The sequence below is a fragment of the Bombina bombina genome, chromosome 5, assembly GCF_027579735.1.
Source record: "Bombina bombina isolate aBomBom1 chromosome 5, aBomBom1.pri, whole genome shotgun sequence".
Lineage (NCBI taxonomy): Eukaryota > Metazoa > Chordata > Amphibia > Anura > Bombinatoridae > Bombina > Bombina bombina.
Window position 1 is genome coordinate 17,925,400 of NC_069503.1, and position 23,783 is coordinate 17,949,182.

Consider the following 23,783-nt stretch of genomic DNA (forward strand, 5'->3'; position numbering starts at 1 on the left):
TTCTGAAGAGCTTCTTTATTCCACAAACTTAGACCTGTATAAAAAGATATACATTTTCACTATTTGACTTTTGTAATGTAATACTGAATGTGTATATTATGTACATACAAAAAGCATTAAGATTTATTTGTGCAAGCTACTATTACTGTGATTTCTGAAGCTTTAGCACTTGTATCAGTCACATGCAACAGTCCTTGTAAATTAGCTACCAAACTAGTTGTCCCAGTTACCCTAATACATATGATGAAAAACGATACGACCCAAAGTGAAAGATGTAACAATATATTTGTAGAGAAAGAACTTTAAATACAGTGGACGGGTTAAATATTGGGAGCATATTAAAAAGCACTGACACAGAATATACATTTAACATTGCCGACATGTTCATTTATTTTATTTGAATTTAAGAAACAAAATCTATATGTGTATGAGCATTTGTGATGTGTTTGTGTGGTGTATGTGTAGTGTAGTGTTTGTATAGTATGAAAGTGTGTGTGTGGTGTATGTGTATTGTCTGTATAGTATGAATGTGTTTGTGTGGTGTATGTGTAGTGTTTGTGTAGTATGAAAGTGTGTGTGTGGTGTATGTGTAGTGTAGTGTCTATATAGTATGAATGTCTTTGGGTGGTGAATGTGTAGTGTAGTGTCTGTTTAGTATGAATGTGTTTGTGTGGTGTATGTGTATTGTCTGTATAGTATGAAAGTGTGTGTGTGGTGTATGTTTAGGGTAGTGTCTATATACTGTAGTATGAATGTCTTTGGGTGGTGAATGTGTAGTGTAGTGTTTGTATAGTATGAAAGTGTGTGTGTGGTGTATGTGTAGGGTAGTGTCTATATACTGTAGTATGAATGTCTTTGGGTGGTGAATGTGTAGTGTATTGTCTGTATAGCATGAAAGTGTGTGTGTGGTGTATGTTTAGGGTAGTGTCTATATACTGTAGTATGAATGTCTTTGGGTGGTGAATGTGTAGTGTAGTGTCTGTTTAGTATGAATGTCTTTGGGTGGCATATATGTAGTGTAGTATCTGTATAGTATGAAGGTGTTTGTGTGGTGTATGTGTAATATCTGTATAGTATGAAGGTGTTTGTGTGGTGTATGTGTATTGTCTGTATAGTATGAATGTGTTTGTGTGGTGTATGTGTATTGTCTGTATAGTATGAATGTGTTTGTGTGGTGTATGTGTAGTTTAGTGACTGTATAGTATGAATGTGTTTGTGTGGTGTATGTGTTGTGTAGTGTTTGTATAGTATGAAAGTGTATGTGTGGTGTATGTGTAGGGTAGTGTCTATATAGTATGAATGTCTTTGGGCAGTGTATGTGTAGTGTAGTGTCTGTATAGTATAAATGTCTTTGGGTGGCGTATGTGTAGTGTAGTATCTGTATAGTATGAATGTGTTTGTGTGGTGTATGTGTAGTATAGTGTGTGTATAGTATGAATGTGTTTGTGTGGTGTATGTGTAGTGTCTGTAAAGTATGAATGTGTTCGTGCAGTGTATGTGTAGTATAGTATGAATGTGTTTGTGCAGTGTATGTGTAGTATAGTGTGTGTATAGTATGAATGTGTTTGTGTGATGTATGTGTAGTGTCTGTAAAGTATGAATGTGTTCGTGCAGTGTATGTGTAGTATAGTATGAATGTGTTTGTGCAGTGTATGTGTAGTATAGTGTGTGAATAGTATGAATGTGTTTGTGCAGTGTACTGTATGTGTAGTATAGTGTGTGAATAGTATGAATGTGTTTGTGCAGTGTACTGTATGTGTAGTATAGTGTGTGTATAGTATGAATGTTGTTGTGTGTATGTGGAGCGTAGTGTTCGTATCAGATCCACACAAATCTATAGTACCAGCTACTATAGAAAGTCTCAGGCTTCCTCAGATGTTGAGTGAAGACAGTTTATCTGAATTGTTGGTGTTTGGTGTTATGTCTGTGTTATCTCTTATTACCATCATGAGTTCTTTCTCCTCAGAGAGCTGGGCATAGGACAGAAGAGTGTAAAGGAGTACACTGGCAGTGAGAGTAAGTATTTCTCCTCCTAGGAGATCATCACTCGCTTTTCACATGTGTCACTGAGACTGGTCCTGCTGCCTCCTCCTGTTCATCTCATCAGAATACTCCTACTCCAGATCCTGTGTTAGTGTCTACTGCCCAAGATGGTCTCTGGAAGCAGCTTGGTAAGTACGGTAGAGTGAGTGCTGATAGGTAGTTAGACACTTGCACTTACTTAGTCCACAGACTATTAGCATGAAGTTGTACACATGATTCTCAAAGCCTGGGCACATAGTTACATACACCAGATAACACTACATACAGTTTTGACCTTTTTTGGGAACTTCTCGGCAAGTTCTCAGATAGTCAGGAATGGTTCTGAACCGACGGAGCTCATTTTCATAACTTTCTGAGCTTCCATCTGTTCAGACCTCAGGGAGTTAACTTTTCTCCCAAAAAAAACTGTGCTGTGTTTTTCCTTTCTCTCACAGATGGTGGTCATGATGACACCCTTCAATTTCTCCTCTGGGCATTAGAGTAGAAAACACCTTTAAAATACATTTAAAGGGACATTATAGCCAAAATTTTATTCAACATGGATGCATTTCAGTTTTGAATAGAAGCATTTTTATAAGATACATATGTTAGCAAAAATACTTCTAATAAAACTATAGCAGTATAAAAAGTGTACTTAAGTATGCACCGTGCACCAGCATTTTAAACACAGTACTTGCTTAGAGAGCCTAAGGTGCTTGCATCTGGTAGTGACTCAATTTGTTAATTGCTGACATGATACAAGTCCTTTAAAGGTCAGAGCTTTCTTCTCATATGCAACAGACCTAGAAGCAATTGGACTAATTTATCTGGTCCCCTTGGAGTTCCAACTTTTCAAAATTGAAACTTTTCACACTATATTACCTTTAATAAAGGAGGATCAATGTATGTCTACATGATATTTGAAAGATGCGTATTTGCATATTTTTATTCACAGGGATCATACAGAATTCCTTAGATTTGCGTTTCTAAACAGGCATTACCAAAGTGCGTCACTCCCATTTGCTCTTGCAACAGCACCAAGAATCTTAGAGCTCTTTTGTCCATAGTGAGATCTCAGTAGTAGCTCCTTATCTAGATCAGTGATTTTCAGCCTTTTTTTTGCCATGGCACACTTTATTACATTAAAAGATCCTGCGGCAAACCACCATCCCAAAATTTTACAAAATCACACATTGTAGCCTATTACAGGATATATATATATATATATATATATATACATACACACATACACACACACACACACTGTACTGTGCTGTCATGCCATGCCTCCTACAAACTATACATGACATATTGACATTCATTCACAAACAATCATAATGATATACACATACATACACACAAGCATACATACATACACACATGCATACATACACACATGCATACACACACACACACATACAAATGCATACATACACACATACATACATGCACACATACAAGATAACGTGTTGTGGTGGGTGGGGGTTCCTTCCAAGTGTGAACACGGGTCGGGGAGGCGAGCGGTCACTGCGCAGTTACCCTCAATCATCATCTCACTCAAAATAAAAAAACGGCCCAGAATAAAAAACAAGCAACATTTAAAAAATATGTCACACTGTTGTCAGTCTTCCGCGGCACACCTGAGGATCTCTCATGGCACACTGGTCGAAAAACACTGATCTAGATGACTTATTTGTACAGGTTTCTTCTTTTCAGATGCTTCAGGAACTTATGAACACAGTTCTTCAGTTTCTTCATTTCGTAGTTGGAAAATCATCCTCCCAAATAGCTCTTTACTACCACAAACCAGAGTTGCCTTTCTTGGCTTCATCCTAAACTATGTAATAATCAGATCTCTCACAGATGTTTGCAGAATTACATTGCAGAAGCCTTGTGCTCTTCTTCAAATAACTCTTCTTCCTACACTACTTCTATTCATGGAAGTAGTTGGTTTCATGTTAAATATTAGACAATAAAATTAGCTTTTTTTTCCTATTGGCTAATTAAAAAAAAAAAAGACACTCTTTCTATTGACTGATTTGAAATCAGTCAGTAAAACTGCCAGGATAGCCATTTAAAATGGGAAAACTTGCAATCAAGGCTCAGTGTTCTGCGGGAACAGCATGAAGAGGAGCGAAGAAGAGCAGGAGCCCCCGAAGAGGACCACTGAACGCACCTGAGAACTGCCACAATGGACCCTCTGTCACCGAGAACCCACAGTGTTGTGTATTTTATTTTAAAAAATTAATAAAATGACTGTACTATGCAGTATTTTGGGGGTAACATTTGGGGGTAAAGTTGGTTCAGGAATGTTCTGGAATTTCAAAATCCAACTAAAAACAACAGCTGTTACCCCTGTCTTGGATGTTCATGCTGTAGAAATATGATAAAAGGAGCCCAATTTTATCATCCCCATACAGGGAAGAAATATATCATCAGGGGGCACTTTACTTCTTTTATCACGTTTATTGTATATATGGTTAAATGCCCATGTGGACATACCTATATTGGTGAGTCGACAAGAAGTATCAAGGAGAGAAATATTGAACAATAGAGTAACATCAGAACTAAAAATTATAATGCCCCTGTGACCAATCATTTCTTGAAAGTAGGACATACAATAAGTCAGTTACATTTTCAAGTAATTGATCTTATTCCTAAGACATGCAGAGGGGGGTAAAAAAGAGTTTATGTTAAAGCAAAAAATAATCCTTTTGGATTTATGAACTGGAGACACTTGAACAAGGGGGTTGGGTTTTTTGTATTTTTTTTTTAATGTTCTCTTATCTAGATATTGGTTACTAGAGTCTGAATAAGATGCAATTATATTTTTTAATTTTAATACACATTTGTTGGTGCTAATTGTTTAAGTATGGTTACTGCATATATTGAAAAAAGTTATGAAAAAGTTAAAGGGACACTGAACCCATTTTTTTTTTCTTTCGTGATTCAGATAGAGCATGCAATTTTAAGCAACTTTCTAATTTACTCCTGTTATCAAATTCTCTTCATTCTCTTGGTATCTTTATTTGAAATTCAAGAATGTAAGTTTAGATGCCGAACCATTTTTGGTGAACACACTGTATTGTTCTTGCTGATTGGTGGATAAATTCACCCACCAATAAACAAGTGCTTTCCATGGATCTGAACCAGAAAAATAGCTTAGATGCCTTCTTTTTTAAATAAAGATAGCAAGAGAACGAAGAAAAATTGATAATAGGAGTAAATTAGAAAGTTGTTTAATATTGCATGTTCTATCTAAATCCCGAAAGACAAAATTTGGGTTCAGTGTCCCTTTAATGTTGGTTGAAACAGTTTGGCACCATCTAGTGGTACTAGTCTATATAAGTAACACTGATGTGTAAAAATGTATAGCATGATTAAGGGATATCCTCCTCAAACATTGCTATAATGTTCTCCATTTGAACACAATAAACATTTATGCTGTACCACTGGAATTTATTAATATCCAATACCTCCCCAACCTCTGACCTCACTGCACGTCCCTGATCTCATCACTAATATTATTCTCATTAAAGTTACAGGCATCAATTAAACAGTAAAAACACAGAAAATCTAAACCACCCGCTCTTAATAAATGGACCAGCACCACAATAAACAAGAGATCCCAAAACTTTTAAAAAAGACAATATGCAAAACAGCTATTGTAGGTGCCTAAAAAAAGGGTAGGTTATTGCCGTGGAAGCTATATAAAGGTGTTAAAATGCAAAATAAAAATACATATTTAATAAAGTTATAAATCACATCAAAATGGGAGCTGCTATACAAGATATCATATGAGAAAATATCAGAGTTTATATTTCTGCTGCAGTCAGAGAATATAGAAATCCTAAAAGCCAAAAAGTCACATAGGAAACAAAGAAATAAGCAATCCTAGCGAGTTATACCAATTCCATAGTGATGTCACAAAACTTAAGTGGCAAATAATAGTAAAATGTTCAGATCATCATGATAGAATATTGAAACAAAGGTTGCACTACCTTAAAGGGACACTGAACCCAATTTTTTTCTTCTGTGATTCAGATAGAGCATGCAATTTTAGGCAACTTTCTAATTTACTCCTATTATCAAATTTTCTTCATTCTCTTGGTATCTTTATTTGAAAAGCAAGAATGTAAGTTTAGATGCGGATCCATTTTTGGTGAACAACCTGGGTTGGATAAATTCATCAAGCTTGAGAAAGGGCTTAGTGTTAGCCCGAAACGTTGCTTTACTGGTCCCTGTATGTAAAATAAAGGTAATTTGATTCACCACAGCTGGAGACTACTTTTCTATTTGGATAAATTCATCCACCAATAAACAAGTGCTGTCCACGGTTACTGAACCAAAAAATAGCTTAGATGCCTTCTTTTTCAAACAAAGAAAATTTGATAATATGAGTAAATTAGAAAGTTGTTTAAAATTGCATGCTCTATCTGAATCATGAAAGAAAAAATTTGGGTTCAGTATCCCTTTAAGTGACTCCAGAGCTCCGGGTATTTGTATCCTTAATGGGAGATGTGATGTTTTCTTGCTCTTGAACTACCAGTATCATCGCACAGAAGTAAGCCGCCAAGCTCCACTTCACTGCAGTCTGGGGTGCTCCGTTTGTGCTGAGACCACTCCCACTTCAGCAACACAACTTTCACAGGATTGATAGTAAACGGCAATGCGTTTCAGCTCTTTTAGAGCCTTTCTCAAGCCAATACCAATTTGTTTCCATCTGTCTCCATTTACACTCTTCTTGAATATTTAAAGTGACAGATACTTATTACAATCTATCACATAGATTACAAGTTTTGTGGTAAACCAGGTGCGTAAATAACGTACAAAAGCCAAGGGCTGAATTTACGTGCTCGGGCACGCTTTCCCCCATAGACATCAATAGGTTGAAAGTGTTAAAAAAACACCTGCGATCACGGAATGGAGATTTCCGTAATACAACCCTATTGATGTCTATGAGAAAAAGAAAGTTATGTTTAAACCTAACACCCTAACATAAACCCCTAATCTAAACACCCCCTATTCCGCCATCCCCTGACATCGCCGACAGTAAATAAAATTATTAACCCCTAAACCACTGCCCCCCGACATAACCAACAATAAACATATTAACCCCTAAACCACCAGCTCCCCACTTTACCAACACTAAATAAATCTATTAACTCCTAAACCGCTGGCTCCCCATATCACAACACACTAAATTAAACTATTAACCCCTAAACCTAAAATCCCCCTAAATTTAAATTAAAATTACAATATAACTATCTTAAGATAAATAAAAACATACCTATACTATAAGTTAAACTAACATTATTATTTAAAATAAATAAACTAAATGAAACATAATAAAACTAACATTACAATATTAAATAATCCCAACACTACAAATAAAATAAAAAAAACTAACACTACAAAAAATAATAAACATTAAAATTACAAAAAATAAAAAAACTCTAAGATTACAGAAAATAATAAACAAAATTATCCAAAATAATAAAAATTACATCTGATCTAATAACGCAATAAAAATAAAAAAGCCCCCTCAAAATAAAAACACCCCCTAACCTAACAATAAACTAACAATACCCCTTAAATAGCCCTAAGTTAAACAGCTCTTTTACCTACAATAAATTACAAAGTCCCCCCAACAGTAAAACCCCCCCACCCAACCAACCCCCCAATATAAAAAACCTAAATCTAAATAAAACCTATGCTACCCATTGCCCATAAAGGGGCATTTGCATGGACATTGCCCTTAAAAGTGCATTCAGCTCTTTTACTGCCCAAAATCCGAATCTTAAAAAATAAACCACCCCAAAAAATGAAAAAAAAAAATAACACTAACCCCAGAAAATCTACTCACGGTTCCTGAAGTCCAGACATCCATCTTAATCCAGGCGGCGAGAGGTCTTCATCCAGGCGGCGACATCTTCATCCATTGCGTGGGCATCTCCTTTCTTCATCCTGGTGGTGCGGAGCTGTGGAGGCACAGAAAATCTTGACCGGCAGCGCGGACATCCAGCGTGGAGGATCCTCTTCATATGGTTACCGCCCTACACTGAAGCTTGAATGCAAGGTACCCGTTTAAATATGGGGTACCTTGCATTCGTATTGGCTGACATTTTCAAATCAGCCAATAGGATGAGAGCTACTGAAATCCTATTGGCTGTTAAAATCAGATTCCCTTTAGGGGCAATAGGGGGGTTGGTTGGGGGGTTTTACTGTTGGGGGACTTTGTAATTTATTGTAGGTAAAATAGCTGTTTAACTAAAGGCAATGCTCTACAAAAGGCCCTTTTATTATTGTTAGGTTAGGTGGTGTTTTTATTTGGAGGGGGCTTTTTTATTTTTATAGGGCTATTAGATTAGATGTAATTTTTATTATTTTGGATAATTCTGTTTATTATTTTTGTAATCTTAGAGTTTTTTTCATTTTATTCGTAGTGTTAGAATTATTTAATATTGTAATGTTAGGTTTTTTTATTTTTCGTTTATTTATTTATTTTAGATAGTAATGTTAGTTTAAAGGATTACTTTCTGTTATAATTTTTAAGCTAAACAACTAACATATTAAAGTTAATAAACATTAATTAAAACCTACTGACCTATATTTTCTCCAAAACGAAGTTTCATAACGTTCTAAAAGTTATATCTTTTATTTGCCGATGATGTCACATTATCCTGCCCACTATTTTCAGCACTGCATGTTCAAAATACTTAAACCAATAACTTTGTGTTTAAAGCGTCATTTTGGAACCTAGGTATTGTAAACGGATTGGTACAGAGCAAAGGATACCCACGGAGTGGGTTTGGAAAACAATTAAATTTGCAGACAAGATTTCTGATATACGGTAGAGATATGTTAATGAAATGCTATTGATAAAAAGTGTATTTGGGGTAGTTAGTTAGTAACAGGCATAGAAAATATTTACAGGTAGCCCTCAGTTTACGCCGGGGTTAGGTTCCAGAAGGAATGGTTGTAAATCGAAACCGTTGTAAATTGAAACCCAGTTTATAATGTAAGTCAATGGGAAGTGAGCGAGATAGGTTCCAGGCCCCTCTCAAAATTGTCATAAGTAACACCTAATACATTATTTTAAAAGCTTTGAAATTAAGATTTTAAATGCTAGACAGCATTATAAACCTAATAAAATAATCAAACAACACAGAATATATAATTAAACTAAGTTAAATGAACAAAAATATTTGCTAAACAGCATTATAAACCTAATAAAAGAATCACACAACACAGAGTTCACTTGCATTTTTCTGCAAACAGTTCTTTCTATGCATTCCAATCTATAGACAGGAAGATCTTGTTCCTTTGAAATCTGCTCGATAGCTCAGGTCTGGTTCAACTGATTAATTTCAGCTTGCTTGGCTTTGCTGCAACACAAGCGGACAGCTCCGCCTACTGGCTATTTTAATAAATGCACTGCTTCTCAATACTTTTCAATAGCAGTCACATGACTGGAAAAAAAGGTTGTTATTCTGAAACGGTGTAAATTGAACCGTTGTAAAACGAGGGCCACCTGTACTTACAGTGGCCCTTTAATTTATAGTTTAAACTTATTTCTTTTTATTTCACAGGTAAATTCACTGGTAAGTTTTTATTTATTTTAAGTTATATTGACATTTTAATTGAAAGTTAGGGGGGTTTTAAGTTTAGGAGTTAATAGTTTAATTTAGTGTGTTGCGATGTGGGGGGCGGCAGTTGAGGGGTTAATAGGTTTGGTTTAATAGTACAGATGTGGGGGCCGGCAATTCAGGGGTTAATATATTAATTATGGTAGTAGCGATGTGGGGAGTTGGCGGTTTAGGGGTTAATAGGTTTAGTTTATTAGTACCGATGTGGGGGGGAGCAGTTTAGGGGTTAATATGTTAATTATAGTAGTAGCGATGTGGGGGTCAGTGGTTTAGGTGTTAATAGGTTTAATATAGTATTTGCGATATGGGGGTGGCGGTTTAGGGGTTACTATATTTATTTAGTGTCAGTGATTTGGGTGGGTGGCGGTTTAGGGATTAATAGGTTTAATATAGTATTTGCGATGCGGGAGGGTGGCGGTTTAGGCGTTAATAGGTAGTTTATGGGTGTTTGTGTGTTTTGTAACATTTTAGTTATGAGTTTTGTGAAACATTTTGTTTCACAAAATCCATAACTACTGGTCTCAGATTGCGGAATAGATCACAGCAGTATAGGCTATAACGCTAGCGTAATAGCCTGCCCGAATAACCTGTAATATGGTGCAATGGAAATCTGCACTCAAAAGTATTTTTTTGAGTGCAGAATGGAGAGTTGCGTTACAGGCTAAAATGCTTGCGGTATAGCCATACCGCAGCGACTTGTAATACAGGAGACCTGCCATTCCACGTGCAATGGCGAATTTTTCAGCAGTATAGCCGTAACGCAAAACTTGTAATCTAGGTGTATCGGTCTGATTTCTTGTCAGTCTTTGTCACATTTCAATAAAAAACATGCAGCAATACTTCAGTAATCGAACAAGTTCTATGTTAAAAGTTTATATGTCAATAATATTATGCCACATGAACAGAACAAGAGGATCCGCAGGGCTTTGAAATAAAATCCAATATTTATTTGTATCCAATTAAAAGTTCAATTAAAAGTTCATCCAGGAAAGGCATACAACAAAATACAAAGAAAATGGTGTGGCACTGTTGGCTTACGCGTTTCGGCTTAGACAGCCGTAATCATAACCTATAGTGCCTTGTGTCACACAGTTTAAAATACTCCCACTTGAAACCTGATAGGTTAAAACAAAAAACACAGGGGCGTGTCTAAGCCGTCAACAGGAGCAGTCATGAAATTCAGCAGCTCTGCATAGGACTTCAATGTTGAATCAAATATTTTTTGGAGAGCACTTAGCAAAATAATGAAATTGGCCGCATAATGTGAAAGGGAGTTCTGAGATCAACAGGTGTCTTTTTCTACTTTGTCTATGACATTGTAAGATTTGAATGGACTGTGAAAGTTGGCAGCGGCCTACACAGGACCATCAATACCCCCTCCCGGTCAGATGTGCCACGCTTTACAGCTACAGCTTTATTCCTATAACTGAGACAACGAAACCTAAAGAAAATTGGAGATTTGATGTTTACTGTGTTCCAATATGGAGGCAGATATCTTGCTATTATTGAAGCAACTCTCTTGCAAGATGGCGGCACAGTTTACTTTTCTTTCAGAGAGCCTCAGAGAAGGAAAGAGTGACGGTGAGGAGGATCCTGTGTCACCCAATTCAACAGTGCCCCTATTACCACAACAAGACCTGTTAGCAACAGCACCGGAGAGTGATAAAGTTAATCCCCGGAGCGGGATGGTTGAGTAACCACAATGCTGGAGGTTGCCGGGGTTACACAGCCACGCGACACTTGTCCGGAATACACGTGGGTCTCTGCTTCTAGTTTTGACATCCCTGTGTTGTGCCAGTATAGCCAGCTTCCTCTGTCAATGCGGCCGGTCGATGGAGGAATGAGAGCAGACAAGGGACTTCAGTGTTTGGAGATTGGGTCTTCAGCATATTCTAGTTGCTTACGCTATATGACTCTAGATCTCCAGAGTCTCTGTGCAGAATCAGAAGTTACTGAGTGTCAGTTATGGTTACCGCAGGGTAAGCGTCAGCAGAGAGATCACTATGGAGCAGAAGTCCGTAGCTTACGGAGGAGCTTGGACTATATACCATCAAACATTTTATATCAAAGGAAGACTCAGACTGTTACAGTTTGCCGGAGCTTATGGAGGTTCTTGAATGATTTAACTCCTAGATGTGGCATAGGATAATATGTTTTGAGCTTTAGATCAGCATTAGAGAAAGTTTGCTGGTCTATGTTAGATACTTATGTTATCTCATTGATAGATTTGACTTAGGCTCAGGTATAATAATTTTCTGTGTCACTTAAGTTTTAGTAGTTAATTCTAGGTATTATATTGACAATCTTGTTATTGTTCTAATGTGGCTGGGGGAGACTGTGTTTTCTTGTGAACGCATGGTTTATCCTTTAGCACTAAGGTTTATTATGTAGGGAAAAGTATGTGTCATTCAAATTTAATGTTTACTGTTTTTAGACTACTTATAGTACTCATGTAAATGTTATTTAAATTAGGAAAAGACTATCGTTGAGAGAGGCTGTTTAGAGCTACTAGTTAGTTAAAGAGATGGGATAATTGACGAGTCCAGTGTTTATTATCCACTCTTGAAAAGTAAAATATATATCTATGCAGGGTGATAATTAAAGTTGCACCTATACTGGGAATAACATAACCTTTTCCTACCCTTGCTGAGGATATTTTTTTTAGGTAGCTAAGGCGATATAAAAATAGGTTCCTACCTATTAATGCTTTCCCTCAGACCACTTAGAGAGTTTATACTATAGCATATCAGAATGGTTTAAGTCTGCTAGTTGCCAGCTGACAGGCTCTAATTTATTATTTTACTTTGTCATGCAGTTTGTTTTTTTGGCTTATGTATCCTGCTAGTCACCAATAATTAAACTGTATATTTAGCTTTAGATATGAGGGGTTTGTTTAAATTCCTATATATACTTCATGTTGTGATATTTGGTAGCATGGTGTTGGTTTTGTAAACGGATTGGTTTTGTGTTTAAAGCGTCATTTTGGAACCTAGGTATTGTAAACGGATTGGTACAGAGCAAAGGATACCCACGGAGTGGGTTTGGAAAACAATTAAATTTGCAGACAAGATTTCTGATATACGGTAGAGATATGTTAATGAAATGCTATTGATAAAAAGTGTATTTGGGGTAGTTAGTTAGTAACAGGCATAGAAAATATTTACAGGTAGCCCTCAGTTTACGCCGGGGTTAGGTTCCAGAAGGAATGGTTGTAAATCGAAACCGTTGTAAATTGAAACCCAGTTTATAATGTAAGTCAATGGGAAGTGAGCGAGATAGGTTCCAGGCCCCTCTCAAAATTGTCATAAGTAACACCTAATACATTATTTTAAAAGCTTTGAAATTAAGATTTTAAATGCTAGACAGCATTATAAACCTAATAAAATAATCAAACAACACAGAATATATAATTAAACTAAGTTAAATGAACAAAAATATTTGCTAAACAGCATTATAAACCTAATAAAAGAATCACACAACACAGAGTTCACTTGCATTTTTCTGCAAACAGTTCTTTCTATGCATTCCAATCTATAGACAGGAAGATCTTGTTCCTTTGAAATCTGCTCGATAGCTCAGGTCTGGTTCAACTGATTAATTTCAGCTTGCTTGGCTTTGCTGCAACACAAGCGGACAGCTCCGCCTACTGGCTATTTTAATAAATGCACTGCTTCTCAATACTTTTCAATAGCAGTCACATGACTGGAAAAAAAGGTTGTTATTCTGAAACGGTGTAAATTGAACCGTTGTAAAACGAGGGCCACCTGTACTTACAGTGGCCCTTTAATTTATAGTTTAAACTTATTTCTTTTTATTTCACAGGTAAATTCACTGGTAAGTTTTTATTTATTTTAAGTTATATTGACATTTTAATTGAAAGTTAGGGGGGTTTTAAGTTTAGGAGTTAATAGTTTAATTTAGTGTGTTGCGATGTGGGGGGCGGCAGTTGAGGGGTTAATAGGTTTGGTTTAATAGTACAGATGTGGGGGCCGGCAATTCAGGGGTTAATATATTAATTATGGTAGTAGCGATGTGGGGAGTTGGCGGTTTAGGGGTTAATAGGTTTAGTTTATTAGTACCGATGTGGGGGGGAGCAGTTTAGGGGTTAATATGTTAATTATAGTAGTAGCGATGTGGGGGTCAGTGGTTTAGGTGTTAATAGGTTTAATATAGTATTTGCGATATGGGGGTGGCGGTTTAGGGGTTACTATATTTATTTAGTGTCAGTGATTTGGGTGGGTGGCGGTTTAGGGATTAATAGGTTTAATATAGTATTTGCGATGCGGGAGGGTGGCGGTTTAGGCGTTAATAGGTAGTTTATGGGTGTTTGTGTGTTTTGTAACATTTTAGTTATGAGTTTTGTGAAACATTTTGTTTCACAAAATCCATAACTACTGGTCTCAGATTGCGGAATAGATCACAGCAGTATAGGCTATAACGCTAGCGTAATAGCCTGCCCGAATAACCTGTAATATGGTGCAATGGAAATCTGCACTCAAAAGTATTTTTTTGAGTGCAGAATGGAGAGTTGCGTTACAGGCTAAAATGCTTGCGGTATAGCCATACCGCAGCGACTTGTAATACAGGAGACCTGCCATTCCACGTGCAATGGCGAATTTTTCAGCAGTATAGCCGTAACGCAAAACTTGTAATCTAGGTGTATCGGTCTGATTTCTTGTCAGTCTTTGTCACATTTCAATAAAAAACATGCAGCAATACTTCAGTAATCGAACAAGTTCTATGTTAAAAGTTTATATGTCAATAATATTATGCCACATGAACAGAACAAGAGGATCCGCAGGGCTTTGAAATAAAATCCAATATTTATTTGTATCCAATTAAAAGTTCAATTAAAAGTTCATCCAGGAAAGGCATACAACAAAATACAAAGAAAATGGTGTGGCACTGTTGGCTTACGCGTTTCGGCTTAGACAGCCGTAATCATAACCTATAGTGCCTTGTGTCACACAGTTTAAAATACTCCCACTTGAAACCTGATAGGTTAAAACAAAAAACACAGGGGCGTGTCTAAGCCGTCAACAGGAGCAGTCATGAAATTCAGCAGCTCTGCATAGGACTTCAATGTTGAATCAAATATTTTTTGGAGAGCACTTAGCAAAATAATGAAATTGGCCGCATAATGTGAAAGGGAGTTCTGAGATCAACAGGTGTCTTTTTCTACTTTGTCTATGACATTGTAAGATTTGAATGGACTGTGAAAGTTGGCAGCGGCCTACACAGGACCATCAATACCCCCTCCCGGTCAGATGTGCCACGCTTTACAGCTACAGCTTTATTCCTATAACTGAGACAACGAAACCTAAAGAAAATTGGAGATTTGATGTTTACTGTGTTCCAATATGGAGGCAGATATCTTGCTATTATTGAAGCAACTCTCTTGCAAGATGGCGGCACAGTTTACTTTTCTTTCAGAGAGCCTCAGAGAAGGAAAGAGTGACGGTGAGGAGGATCCTGTGTCACCCAATTCAACAGTGCCCCTATTACCACAACAAGACCTGTTAGCAACAGCACCGGAGAGTGATAAAGTTAATCCCCGGAGCGGGATGGTTGAGTAACCACAATGCTGGAGGTTGCCGGGGTTACACAGCCACGCGACACTTGTCCGGAATACACGTGGGTCTCTGCTTCTAGTTTTGACATCCCTGTGTTGTGCCAGTATAGCCAGCTTCCTCTGTCAATGCGGCCGGTCGATGGAGGAATGAGAGCAGACAAGGGACTTCAGTGTTTGGAGATTGGGTCTTCAGCATATTCTAGTTGCTTACGCTATATGACTCTAGATCTCCAGAGTCTCTGTGCAGAATCAGAAGTTACTGAGTGTCAGTTATGGTTACCGCAGGGTAAGCGTCAGCAGAGAGATCACTATGGAGCAGAAGTCCGTAGCTTACGGAGGAGCTTGGACTATATACCATCAAACATTTTATATCAAAGGAAGACTCAGACTGTTACAGTTTGCCGGAGCTTATGGAGGTTCTTGAATGATTTAACTCCTAGATGTGGCATAGGATAATATGTTTTGAGCTTTAGATCAGCATTAGAGAAAGTTTGCTGGTCTATGTTAGATACTTATGTTATCTCATTGATAGATTTGACTTAGGCTCAGGTATAATAATTTTCTGTGTCACTTAAGTTTTAGTAGTTAATTCTAGGTATTATATTGACAATCTTGTTATTGTTCTAATGTGGCTGGGGGAGACTGTGTTTTCTTGTGAACGCATGGTTTATCCTTTAGCACTAAGGTTTATTATGTAGGGAAAAGTATGTGTCATTCAAATTTAATGTTTACTGTTTTTAGACTACTTATAGTACTCATGTAAATGTTATTTAAATTAGGAAAAGACTATCGTTGAGAGAGGCTGTTTAGAGCTACTAGTTAGTTAAAGAGATGGGATAATTGACGAGTCCAGTGTTTATTATCCACTCTTGAAAAGTAAAATATATATCTATGCAGGGTGATAATTAAAGTTGCACCTATACTGGGAATAACATAACCTTTTCCTACCCTTGCTGAGGATATTTTTTTTAGGTAGCTAAGGCGATATAAAAATAGGTTCCTACCTATTAATGCTTTCCCTCAGACCACTTAGAGAGTTTATACTATAGCATATCAGAATGGTTTAAGTCTGCTAGTTGCCAGCTGACAGGCTCTAATTTATTATTTTACTTTGTCATGCAGTTTGTTTTTTTGGCTTATGTATCCTGCTAGTCACCAATAATTAAACTGTATATTTAGCTTTAGATATGAGGGGTTTGTTTAAATTCCTATATATACTTCATGTTGTGATATTTGGTAGCATGGTGTTGGTTTTGTATGTGTTTCAATGTTGTGAGCGTGGTACTGTTCTATAGTATATATATATGCACTTACGTATTCATTGGGTTTAAAAAGTATATTATACCTTAGCATGTAAGAGATTGCTTATCATCTGTTTTAGTTATCTATAGATAGTAACGTATGTGTCATGGCCCAATAGGGACCTTTTATCATACTAGTCTATTTACCTCCAGCTACCCAAGTCCTACTACTACAGGTCATGTGTATTACACATTATGTTGGGAGGTACATAACATATGAAACTACTTTAGCTTACCTCCAGTAATATTTAGTGACCTAGTATTCTTTTAGGGGGTCTTATAAATGCATAAAAGGAGGTTTAGGTTTTATTTGCTTTTCATTTCTTGATTTACAGGATATTTCTGGGTTTGTTTATTGTACAGTGCATATGTTATGTTATTCAGTATATATATTCTAACTTAACTATCACTATTTTGTGAATTTATTTACTTAAAGTATAAATATTGTTTTCATATTTGCTTGTATTGCTGTAATGTCCCTTTAAGACATTCCACTTCCACCTTTTCACCTGCCTATAAAACCTCACTTCCTGAGATCTACTTTGCTTGATTATTTTGTTTGTTCTGATTGGAATACTTCACAGAAATCAAGTCACTCCTGCTATCATCTCAAACTGAGTGATATTGAACTTTTGCTTATTTGAATTTAACCCTCAAAAAGGAACTTTCTAACTAATTGCTGCTTTCTACTAAAGACACTTAATCTGCACAGCCATCTGAATCCATTTCATAGATTGCCTGTCAGTCTCTCTCCTAAAGTGCAGCTCCACCACAGTATTACAGAGGATTTTCTCACATCTCCAGCTGCAGCTGATTCATTCACCTGCTTCGCTAGGACTTCAACTCACCTTCCTTCCGGAAGCTACAGAACAATCTCTCAGCCTGACCAGTACTGCAACTAGCCACTCAGCTCTCAGGAAGAACTCCAGTCTCACTCCGCCATTACAGCGTTCCATGCTGCAAGGGAAAGCCAAGCACAGGCTACCGCAAGTATAACTCTGCTAATCAGATTCTCTCAAGTTGTTTCTAGTTCATATTATCAACCATACTTACTCAGTCTGTATATTAACAATTAATCTTATGCTAAAGAACTCTATTTTTGATCTAGCTATCCATATTTGCCTCTGTGAATTTATCAGACTTGCACACTTGTTTGTCTGAATAGAATCATATTTGTCTAGCAGCATTTCCTGTGAGTTCACTCTTAGCAAAACGCTTGAAGCATATTGCCAGGTTATAATTTGTATCTCTTGGCGTTTGCAACTAGCAACACACTACAATTCTAAAAGATACAATTTATCTTACATAATAATCAAGCCTTAAATATAAATATGGACTCCCAAGCCATAAAAACAGAGTTTGAAACCTTAAACCAAAAAGTTGATTATTTGGCAAGAGCGCTCACAGACTTACAAGCTGAGAACACTGCTTTAAAAAATGTTTATAAGGAAATAATAACTCCTAGAAATCTAGACCCTCCTGAACCACACATTAACCCTCCTGCAGTCTTTTCAGGAAAGAGGTCAGATTTCAGAGACTTCAAAAATTCTTGTTTGCTGCTTTTTTCTATGAAACCCCGCACTTATCATACAGAAAAAATAAAGGTGTGTACTGTTATTTCATACTTAACAGGGGAACCCAGGACCTGGGCTAACCGTTTTTTTGAATCCAGTGATGAGATTTTGAATTCACTTGATGCATTTTTTTCCTTAATGGCATCACTTTATGAAGATGCCAACACACAAATAAATGCAGAAACCAAACTTAGATCTCTCAGACAGGGAAAACGTCCTGTTGAGGATTATGTCACAGAATACCAGATGTGGGCCACAGATACATTGTGGAACGACATCACATTAAGAAATCAATTCAGGCTTGGGCTCAATGACATCTTAAAAGATGAAATCTCCAGAGTAGAGATGCCTGAGACCCTAACAGGACTTATTAAGCTGGCAATCACCTTAGACCGCAGGCTAAGGGAACGCCGCACTGAGAGACTGACTTCTGACTCCTCATTTAAAAGACCAACTGCTACCTATATCAACAGAAACACACCAGTAAGTGTCCCCATGGAGATTGGCATTATCAAGGCTCCCCTCACACCAGAGGAAAAAGCAAGGAGACGCACCTCTAACCTATGTCTTTATTGCGCTAGTAAAGATCATACAGTGGGTACTTGTCCCATTCTACAACGTACTAAGAAGGGTAAGCCATCCCATATCTATACTGTATCCCTGCAGAAACAGACTCATGCACTTACCGTTTTTTTATCTTTGCAGTGGGATCAACATCAGTTCAAGACTGAAGCTGTTATTGACTCTGGCGCATATGGTTGTTTTATGGATGCTTCCTTTGTCAGAAAAAATAAAATACCTATAATTTCAAAGCAAAACCCTCTTTTTATTAAGGTAATAGATGGATCTTTAATCCAGAAAGGACCGGTAACACACCACACCATCCCACTATTGTTACAGACAGAAGAGGGTCATGTTGAATTTCAAAGCTTTGACATCATACCCACAGCCATTCACACAGTCATCTTAGGTTTACCCTGGTTGGTAAAACACAATCCTAGTATCAACTGGGAAAAATGTAACATACATTTCACTTCTGAGTTCTGTAAAAACACATGCTTCCCACAACAGACTATAGCTACACTACAGACTACCATACCTCCTGAGTACCAGGATTTATCTGATGTGTTCGATATCAAAGAGGCTGAGACCTTACCACCCCATAGGACTTTCGACTGTCCGATTGATTTAGTTCCAGGTTCAGCTGCCCCCTTTGGTAAAATATACCCACTATCACAACAAGAGCTACAATATCTCAGAGACTACCTAGATGAAAACCTTAGAAAAGGCTTTATAGTACCTTCTGTATCTCCCGCAGCAGCGGGTATATTTTTTGTAAAGAACAAAGATCAAACATTAAGGCCAATTATAGATTATAGAGCTCTGAATGCAGTAACCATTAAAAACCGGTATCCACTTCCACTCATCCCTGAACTCCTTGAGCGCCTTAACGGTGCGTCTATATTTACTAAATTAGACCTCAAGGGGGCGTATAATTTGATCAGGATTAAAGATGGGGATGAGTGGAAGACTGCGTTCAGAACCCGCTACGGGCTATTTGAATACAGAGTCATGCCCTTTGGCCTGTGCAATGCCCCAGGTACTTTCCAATATTTCATAAATGAAATATTTAAAGATCTCATTGATATATGCGTAATAATATACTTAGACGATATACTGATTTACTCCAGAACAACATCTGAACACATAAAACATGTTAGGTGGGTGTTGACACGTTTACGCGAACATAGATTGTTCGCTAAATTAGAGAAGTGTTTATTCCACGTGCATGAGATAAAGTTTCTTGGGTATATCATCACACCAGATAGGATTCAAATGGATCCAGAAAAATTATCTGCAATAAAAGATTGGCCACAACCTAAAACAGTGAGAGCTGTGCAACGCTTTTTGGGTTTTGCCAACTTTTATCGCAAATTTATATTCAACTTCTCAGCTATTGTGAAACCTCTGACCAATCTAACAAAAACTAATACAAAGTTCTTTTGGTCAACAGAAGCCGATGCATCTTTTAAACTCTTGAAAGAGAAATTTTCATCAGCACCCATCTTGTCAATCCCTGATCATACTTGTGAATTTATAGTAGAAACAGATGCATCAGACATTGGCATAGGAGCAATCCTTTCCCAAAGAACTAGTACAGATACTACGCTTCATCCAGTTGCCTACTATTCAAGAGTTTTGCAACCTGCAGAACTAAATTATACGATTGGCGACAAGGAACTGTTGGCCATTAAGACTGCTTTAGAAGTCTGGAGACATATCTTAGAAGGTACTAACAGACCATTCACAATATACACTGATCATAAAAATCTTCAATATTTACGTCAGAGTAGAACCCTCTCGTCACGACAGGTCCGTTGGGCATTATTCCTTGACAGGTTTAACTTTGTAATAACATACAGACCAGGACCTTTAAATTCTAGAGCTGATGCTCTTTCACGTGTATATGAACAAAATCAAAAGACAGAACATAACATGTGTCTCATACCTCCAGACAAAATTATAGGTAACCTCACACCATTTGAAAACGATATCCTCAAAGCTCTTCAAACTGATGACATACCAGACATCCCACAACTACAAAAAGACAAAACAGGACTTTATACTTACCATGACAAGCTCTATATACCTACACTACTTAGGACTTATATCTTGCAACAATTCCATGATAACCCCCTTTCTGGACACCAAGGTATATATAAGACTAAGGAAGCAATTCAGAGATATTTTTGGTGGCCTAAGATGGCAGATGCCATTCAACAGTACATAGTATCATGTACAGTCTGTGCTAGAAATAAAACTCAGAAACTAAAGCCCATTGGACTACTCACACCTTTACCAATTCCGGATATTCCTTGGACAATAATTTCAATGGATTTTATAGTGGAATTGCCAGTATCTCAAAACCATAACACCATTATGGTGGTGGTCGACCATCTCACAAAATTAGCACATTTTGTTCCCCTACCGTCTTTGCCATCTGCAACTGACACCGCAGACGCATTCATAAAACATATAGTACGTCTCCATGGAATCCCTCAATCCATCATAACAGACCGAGGGACTCAGTTCACTTCACATTTTTGGAAAGCTTTATGTTCAGTTCTACGTATACGACCTAGATTAACAACTTCTTACCATCCTCAGGCTAATGGTTTAACCGAACAAATTAACGGGATTTTAGAACAGTATCTTCGTTGCTATATAACACATTTGCAAGACAATTGGTACTCTCTTCTCCCTCTAGCTGAATATTCATACAACAACTCAATATCAGCCTCGACTAAAGTCAGTCCATTCTATGCTACCTATGGTTACCACCCACAAAGCATTCCACTTTCGCGTATAGGTTCTACTTCACCAGCAGCCACTTCATATCTCATCAATCTCCAGGACTCTCTTATCTTACTAAAGGAACATCTACAGGTTGCCAAAGCCTCACAGAAACATTACTACGATTTAAGACACAGAGATAGTCCGAATTACAAATTAGGTGATTTGGTATGGCTATCCACGAAATATCTGAAATTATCTGTTCCTTCAAGGAAGTTGGCTAACCAATACATTGGCCCCTTTCCTATAAAGAAGATACTCAATCCAACCTCTGTGACCCTACAACTGCCACCTAGATACAAGGTGCATCCCACGTTTCATGTGTCTTTGCTGAAACCATATACATCCAGCACCTTTAGGGGCAGGCCGAAAGAACCACCTCCGCCCATTCACTTGGATGACCATGACGAATTTGAGTTGGATTCTATACTCGACTCCCGTATGTACCGTGGTCATTTGGAGTACCTCATCCGTTGGAAGGGCTACGGTCCTGAGGAGGATTCCTGGGTACCAAGGTCTCATGTTCATGCTACCCGTCTCTTGGATGCTTTCCATAGGCGTTATCCGGCTAAGCCTGCATCCTCGGAGCGGATGCTTTGAGGGGGGGGATCTGTAATGTCCCTTTAAGACATTCCACTTCCACCTTTTCACCTGCCTATAAAACCTCACTTCCTGAGATCTACTTTGCTTGATTATTTTGTTTGTTCTGATTGGAATACTTCACAGAAATCAAGTCACTCCTGCTATCATCTCAAACTGAGTGATATTGAACTTTTGCTTATTTGAATTTAACCCTCAAAAAGGAACTTTCTAACTAATTGCTGCTTTCTACTAAAGACACTTAATCTGCACAGCCATCTGAATCCATTTCATAGATTGCCTGTCAGTCTCTCTCCTAAAGTGCAGCTCCACCACAGTATTACAGAGGATTTTCTCACATCTCCAGCTGCAGCTGATTCATTCACCTGCTTCGCTAGGACTTCAACTCACCTTCCTTCCGGAAGCTACAGAACAATCTCTCAGCCTGACCAGTACTGCAACTAGCCACTCAGCTCTCAGGAAGAACTCCAGTCTCACTCCGCCATTACAGCGTTCCATGCTGCAAGGGAAAGCCAAGCACAGGCTACCGCAAGTATAACTCTGCTAATCAGATTCTCTCAAGTTGTTTCTAGTTCATATTATCAACCATACTTACTCAGTCTGTATATTAACAATTAATCTTATGCTAAAGAACTCTATTTTTGATCTAGCTATCCATATTTGCCTCTGTGAATTTATCAGACTTGCACACTTGTTTGTCTGAATAGAATCATATTTGTCTAGCAGCATTTCCTGTGAGTTCACTCTTAGCAAAACGCTTGAAGCATATTGCCAGGTTATAATTTGTATCTCTTGGCGTTTGCAACTAGCAACACACTACAATTCTAAAAGATACAATTTATCTTACAATTGCTCTGTAGCAAATTATATCTGTAATGAAAGTTTGTTTACATACCTCAATAAAATAAACATTTAAATAAATTAAAAAAAAACAACACCTACTTCTAACAGCGAATAGTATTACACTTAGTCTACTCACCCATGTGCAAATGCAAGAGAAGTATTAAGTTATAATTAAACACACTTACAATTTATGTGAATTTGTACTTAGAACCTGCTATTCTCACAAAAGATGTGATATACGAATCTAAACCTATTCAATTTGGATGCAACACTAATTATTGAATGCAAAGTACATATGAAACAAATAAGAACTCAGATGCACTTACAGGATACACAGTAATACCACTTACACTGGTGGATTCACCGTTAAATTATTAATACATCAACTCATATCTTAAAGGACCAGTCAACACATTAAATTTGCATAATCAACAAATGCAAGATAACAAGACAATGCAATAGCACTTAGTCTGAACTTCAAATGAGTAGTAGTTTTTTTTATAACAAATTTCAAAGTTATGTATATTTCCACTCCCCTTGTACCATGTGATAGCAATCAGCCAATCACAAATGCATATACGTATAGTCTGTGAATTCTTACACATGCTCAGTAGGATCTGGTGACTCAAAAAGTATAAATATAAAAGAATGTGCACATTTTTTTTAAAGGAAGTAAATTTGATTTTTTTTTAAAATTACATGCTGTATCTGAATCATGAAAATTTAATTTAACCTGAGTGTCCCTTTAAGTGTACATACACATATACATAGAGGCCTAGATTTAGAGTTCGGCGGTAGCCGTCAAAACCAGCGTTAGAGGCTCCTAACGCTGGTTTTGGGCGCCCGCTGGTATTTGGAGTCAGTGATT